The following is a 7,108-nucleotide window of genomic DNA, read 5'->3' as shown; positions in this document are numbered from 1 at the left end:
TGTGTGTGTGTGTGTGTGTGTGTGTGTGTGTGTGTGTGTGTGTGTGTAATGGAATACTACTCAGCCATAAGAAAGAATGAAATCTTGCCTTTATGGCAACGTGGATCAACTTGCAGGGTATTATGGTAAGTGAAATAAGTCAGACCAAGAAAAACAAAGACTGTATGATTTAACTTATATGTGGAATGTAAAAAACAAAACAAACAAACTAAACTAAATAGGAGCAGACTCGTTGATACCTAGAGCAAACTGGTGGTTGGCAGAAGGGGGTGCATCTTGGGGGGATGGATGAAATAGGTAAAGGGAGTTAAGTGGTACAAACTTCCAGCTATAAAATTAATAAGTCACAGACATTTAATGTGCACATAGGGAATGTAGTCAGTAATATTGAAAAATATGGTGATGGATGATAACTGGTCTTATTGTGGTTATCATTGCATACTGTATAAAAACATCTAATCACTGTGTGGTGCACCTGAAGCTAATATATTGTATGTTAATTGTAATGCAATTTAAAAACAAAATGTATATAATTTATTGTATGGATATAATCTTTTGTGATAGAATCTTGGTATATGATATAGGACCATAATATTAGCATTAACATACCATATTTATTCATTCAACAAATGTTTATTGTGTTCTTACTATGTGCCTGGGACAGCTCAAGAAGCTTGGGTTATATCAATGTGCAAAATACACTTACAGAGTTTACCATTCTACTAGTACTACTATTTATACATATAATATTTTAATGATGTTCTACCTTTATTTCTAAAACTACAGTGTAGGTTTTTAAAATTTTATTTATTTATTTTTGTTTGTGTTGGGTCTTCATTGCTGCACACAGGCTTTCTCTAGTTGCAGTGGGTGGGGCTCTAGTTGCGGTGTTTTTTCTTGTTGTGGAGCACAGACTCTAGGCATGCGGGCTTCAGTAGTTGTGGCACGCGGGCTCCGTAGTTGTGGCTCGTGGGCTCTAGAGTGCAGTCTCAGTAGTTGTAGCGCACGGGCTTTGTTGCTTTGCGACATGTGGGATCTTCCCAGACCAGGGCTTGAACCCATGTCCCCTGAATTGGCAGGTGGATTCTTAACCACTGCACCACCAGGGAAGCCCTACAGTGTAGTTTTTTAAGGAATCTCCATACTGTTCTCCATGGTGGCTGTATGAATTTACATTCCCACCAATAGTGTAGGAGAGTTCCTTTTTCTCCACACCCTCTCCAGCATTTATTATTTGTAGACTTTTTTATGATGGCCATTCTGACTGGTGTGAGGTGATGGAGGTTCCTTAAAAAACTAAAAAATAGAGATACCATATGATCCTGCAATCCCAGTCCTGGGCATATATCCAGAGAAAAACATAATTTGAAAAGATACATGCACCCCAGTGTTCATTGCAGCACTATTTACAATAACCAAGACATGAAAGGAACCTAAATGTCCATCAACAAATGAATGGATAAAGAAGATGTGGGGTGTGTGTGTGTGTGTGTGTGTGTGTGTGTGTGCGTGCGTGCATGTGTGTGTGTATACATAAACACACACATACATATGTATACAGTGGAATATTACTGAGCCATAAAAAAGAATGAAATAATGCCATTTGCAGCAACATGGATGGACCTAGAGATTATCATACTAAGTGAAGTAAATCAGAAAGAGAAAGACAAATACCATATGATATCATTTATATGTGGAAGATCAAAAAAGAAAAATGATGCAAATGAACTTATGTACAAAACAGAAATAGACCCACAGACAGAAAACAAACTTATGGTTACCAAAGGCGAAAGGGGAGGAGGGATAAATTAGTTTGGGATTAACATATACACACTACTATATATAAAATAGATGATCAACAAGGACCTACTGTATGACACTGGGAGCTATACTCAATATTTTATAATAACCTATAAGGGAAAAGAATCAGAAAAAGAATATATATATATATGTAACTGAATCACTTTACTGTACATCTGAAACTAATACAACATAGTAAATTAACTGCACTTCAATTTAAGAAAAGGTAAGAAGAGTTAAGGGGTGAGGTGGTAGCCTGAAAAGGGGGTGGAGTCAGGAAAGAGTTTCAGTTTTAGGAGGTGGTAAGAAGTATCTCTGATTCTTTGGTTCTGCTGGTCTTTTACTTTGGGATACATTTTGAAGACATTGATGATGGTGATTGATTGATTGATTGATAGATGAATTTATAGCCTAATTCTTTCAGTCATTCTATTGATTCAAAAATACGTGGTGCATATCAATATGCTGACACCAGAAATCAAAGGAAAAGCAAAGGGGCCTGGTCTTCAGAGGTGCTTGGTCTGGTGGGGAGTGTTCTTCACTAGACTGGCAAATATGTTGCATTTCCAATAGCACCAGTGAGTTTAGTAAGCATAGAAACATCTGTGCTACCTAAATGGGATGGGGAGAGTATTTTTTAAGTTGCATTTAACAATAATCTGCATTTCCAATGACTCCTCCCAATATTCTTGTGTAGTAGAATTCTGGTATAAAATAAAGTTCGAAAAAATAAGATAAAGTTCGTTATTATAAGAAAAAAAACTACAGTGTATCTTGCTGCAAATACGGTGTTTAAATATATATTTAAATTGCTTGAAGAAATTAGGGGTAAAAGTGTTGCTTTCTATTTGTTTGTATTTCCTTTGTGCCTTGTAAGCATTTTTTGATATCCAGAGTGGATATTTAGAAGTGGCTTTGATTTATTAATTCACTGTTACTTGTCATGTATGCATACACAGTACAGAGTTATAACAGGAGGAATGATTAATCCATGTCGATGATGAAGTAAGAATATTCAGCATGAAATATCTATTTGTAGGTTTTAATTATTTATTCAGGATATTTATGAACTGGAGTAGCCCATATTTTTCTGGGTCACTTTTTTTTTTTTTTTTCCGGTACGCGGGCCTCTCACTGTTGTGGCCTCTCCCGTTGAGGAGCACAGGCTCCGGACGCGCAGGCTCAGCGGCCATGGCTCACGGGCCTAGCCTCTCCGCGGCATGTGGGATCTTCCCGGACCGGGGCACGAACCCGTGTCCCCTGCATCGGCAGGCGGACTCTCAACCACTGCGCCACCAGGGAAGCCCTCTGGGTCACTTTTTATTTTTTTTAGAGATTACTCTGTTGTGATTATATCCAACAGGATTACAGTTAGAATGAATGTATTGTATTTGCACAGAAATTGTCACCTGTGCTAAGCTTTTACACTTCTTATTTAGCTGCCACATTTGTACTATCTGCCAGCTTTTTTTTATAATTGCTTACACTTTTACCGTGTATAAATTACCTTAATTAAATTGGGTAACCATTGCTGAAGTTGTGTTCAGTCTGTGGAACTGCAAAATTCCCAAAGGCACTGATTATTTGCCAGTTGACTAATTGTAGAAAGGAATTTTAGTTAGCATATGCTTGATAAGCTACGTGTCAAGATTCCTCAAAGCTACCCCCTGGTTTGGTGATTCATAGGACTCAGCATATAGTCATATTCAGGACTATGGTTTATTACAACAGAAGAGTACAAAGCAAAATCAGGAAAGGGAAAAGGCACATATTGGTCAAAGTCCAGAGGAAACCAGGCATAACCTTCCAAGAGTCCTATCGCAGTGGAGTCACACAGGATGTACTAATTTCTGCAGCAGCAAGTTATGGCAGCAGCAAGTTATGTGAAGTGTTGTCTACCAGAGGAGTTCATTAGAGACTAAGTACCCAAGGTTTTTACTGGGGACTGGTGACATAGGCACTTTCTGCCTGGCTCTTACCAAATTCCAGACTCCCAGAACGAAAACAGGTATTTTCTTTCTAGGTGCCTAGATGAGGTGCAGCAATCCCTTCTTCTCAGGGAAAGTTTAAAATCAGTGCAGGGAACGGTTTACCATTCAAGTTCCCAGACAACAGCCAAGGGTCACCCTCTTAAGAAGGCTCTTCTAAGATGAAATTTTTGTTGACTCTTGAAGGATAGTAAAATATGCCTGGAAGTTGGTCAAGAAAAGAGGGGGAGAACGTAATATAAGACATTCAAGGAAAGGCATGGAATCGTGAAAGTATGTGGTACATTTAGGCAATAGTTTATTGTGGTTTAAATACAAATGCATAATGAGCTCTGTAAAAGTAATGGAAATCACCAGGACCCAGCCTAAAAAGAAGGAACCGATAAACAGTAAGTTCAAGAAAGTATGCTATGGAAGCTCTAGGGATAGGCTAGTCTTGAGAGTAGCAGCTTTGGTTTTCACCTACTCAGGGGTAAGATTCAAGGCCTTGAGCGCTCTATAAGGTGGAGAGTTCTTAGAACTCAGATTTAAGCTGAATCTGTTTAACATAGGTACATACTCCATAGAAGAATAGGATAGAAAAAAATTTTCCCATCAATCCAGGGAGATGATAAGGAGATGACAAGGAAGCTTATCTGTGTCACCCTGGGCTGTGGGTTTCAAAAATAGTTTTCTTGGATTCATAATCATGGGCTTTCTCTCACATGGTTTATGGTTTGAATTTACATTATTTACATAGTCTAAAAATCTCAAGCTGAAATACTAACCTCAAAAGTAATTCTGGGTTGGTGATCCCCTGGAGCATCTGACAGAAGCAGATGCAGAATCACTGTGGAGTTGTATGATGTCAACCCAGGCTACCGAGGATTCTCTCATATTACAGCTACATTGAAAGTGAAATGACAAGAAAAAGTTATAGAGTACCTAAAGAAGCAATCAACATTAGGAAAAGTTAGCAACAAAATAAGTTATCAGTCAACCTGACAAAGTTAAAACAAACAACATGATCAGATTGTCAAGAACCACAGATATTAGAACTATTTGATAAGAATATAAAGTAGGTATGTTTAATATGATATGAGTCATGAGCATAATTTTATAACAGAAAATTTTAAACTTAGATGAAGTAGACAAAATTCTAGAAAAATACAACACTGAGTCTTCATTGCAGTTATTTCACAGTAGCCAAAAATGAGAAATAATCTAAATGTCTATGAATAGGAGAACTAATAAATTATGGTATATTCATGCAGTGGAATACTATATGGCAGTTAGAATTATTGAATAAGTCTCACTTTGAGTGGAAAATGAAAAACTCCATTCAGTGAAAAAGTAGGTTGTAAAATTGTACAAACAGTATGGTACCATTTACATACAGTTTAAAAACATGATACATAATTACAGTTTACTAATACAAATGTAGTGAAAATGTAAAAACAACATAAATAGTAAATATAAAGTTTAGGGTTTTATTACTTTTCCAAAAGAAGGGGAGAAAGAAGAGAACAGTATTGGTTAGGGTCACATATTAGGCTTCAGTTGCATCAGAAGTAGATTTAACGCGTTTTAAAATTTGATGAAGATGGGATATGGGAACACTGCTGTTCTTTATATTCTATATACTTTTCTGAATATGTAAAATATTTTATAACAAAATATATAAAAATTTAAAGTACTTTGCATTAAAAGGCAATTGAGAGAAGATACAGAAACAGGTTAAGCCTGTACATTCCTTATTTTAAACTGAACTGTTTATATCTTTCATAGATTATTTTGTTATTCTCTTCTTACACCTTTTTTTTTAACATCTTTATTGGAGTATAATTGCTTTACAATGGTGTGTTAGTTTCTGCTTTATAACACAGTGAATCAGTTATACATATACATATGTCCCCATATCTCTTCCCTCTTGCATCTCCCTCCCTCCCATCCTCCCTATCCCACCCCTCTAGGTGGTTACAAAACACCGAGCTGATCTGCCTGTGCTATATGGCTGCTTCCCACTAGCTATCTGTTTTACGTTTGGTAGTGTATATATGTCCATGGCACTCTCTCACTTTGTCCCAGCTTACCCTTCCCCCTCCCCATACCCTCAAGTCCATTCTCTAGTAGGTCTGCATCTTTATTCCCATCTTGCTCCTAGGTTCTTCATGACCATTTTTTTTATATTCCATATATATGTGTTAGCATACAGTATTTGTTTTTCTTTCTTACTTCACTCTGTATGACAGTCTCTAGGTCCATCCACCTCACTACAAATAACTCAGTTTTGTTCCTTTTTATGGCTGAGTAATATTCCATTGTATATATGTGCCACATCTTCTTTATCCATTCCTCTGTTGATGGACACTTAGGTTGCTTCCATGTCCTGGCTATTTTGAATTATGGTTTTCTCAGGGTATATGCCCAGTAGTGGGATTGCTGGGTCGTATGGTAGTTCTATTTTTAGTTTTTTAAGGAGCATCCAAACTGTTCTCTATAGTGGCTGTATCAATTTACATTCCCACCAACAGTGCAAGAGGGTTCCCTTTTCTCCACACCCTCTCCAGCATTTATTTTTTGTAGATTTTTTGATGGCCATTCCAACCGGTGTGAGATAATACCTCATTGTAGTTTTGATTTGCATTTCTCTAATGATTAATGATGTTGAGCATTCTTTCATGTGTCTGTTGGCAATCTGTTTACACCTTTTATAATCAAAGTTTGTGGGGAAAGTAAGAGCAAAATGATTTAACATGATATGGTGATGCTGGTATCAATCCTTGTTTGAGTTTTCCAGAATTCTAGTAGCACAGTGAAATGTTGCCGGCCCCTAAGATCTTTTCTCCCTTGATCTCTACGTGAGTCAGACTCCCTTCCCTTCTTCTTTTCCTCTCTTCCTCTCTCTTTGGGTCTCTAGGTCTTTCTCTTCTGGTCCCTATCTCTTGGGGTATGCTTTGGGGGTTATACTGTCTCAGGACCTGAGGGGCTTCATCTCTTTGGGTCTCTGTCTTTCTGAGCCCTCCTGCCCCCACGTTCTGTTTCTCATACTTGCACTTTCTCAGGGTCTGTCTCTTGCTTACTGTCTCACTTGGTGCCCCTCCCCCATGTCTTTCTTCCTCTGTGTACATATGTGTATGTTTATATGTGCCTTTGTGTGTCTTTCTGATTCTCTGTCTCTTTACCTCCCTCTTCCAGGGTCCCCTCTACCTTACCTCCCCCATCTTGTGTCTTTCTCTCAGAGTATAGAGCTCTTTTTCTCCTAGGGTTGTCTTTTTTCTCTCTCTCCTTCTGTGTGTGTGTGTGTGTGTGTGTGTGTGTGTGTGTGTGTGTGTGTGTGT

At 37.9% G+C, this 7,108-nt stretch overlaps 1 protein-coding gene and 1 pseudogene across 11 annotated transcripts in view; one reads left to right on the top strand and one right to left on the bottom strand.

Moving 5' to 3' along the window:
- LOC113614215 (60S ribosomal protein L10-like) overlaps nt 1–6,991 on the bottom strand; it is an 11,691-nt pseudogene extending 4,700 nt beyond the window's left edge.
- The window catches only part of ATRX (ATRX chromatin remodeler), a 195,421-nt gene that overhangs the window by 179,087 nt on the left and 9,226 nt on the right, over nt 1–7,108 (top strand). The gene's annotated exons all lie outside the window — the stretch shown is intronic.

Source organism: Aethalodelphis obliquidens, unplaced genomic scaffold, assembly GCF_003676395.1.
Source record: "Aethalodelphis obliquidens isolate GAN/ISIS:26980383/991018 unplaced genomic scaffold, ASM367639v1 scaffold92, whole genome shotgun sequence".
NCBI lineage: Eukaryota > Metazoa > Chordata > Mammalia > Artiodactyla > Delphinidae > Aethalodelphis > Aethalodelphis obliquidens.
This window is presented reverse-complemented; position numbering and strand designations above follow the sequence as displayed.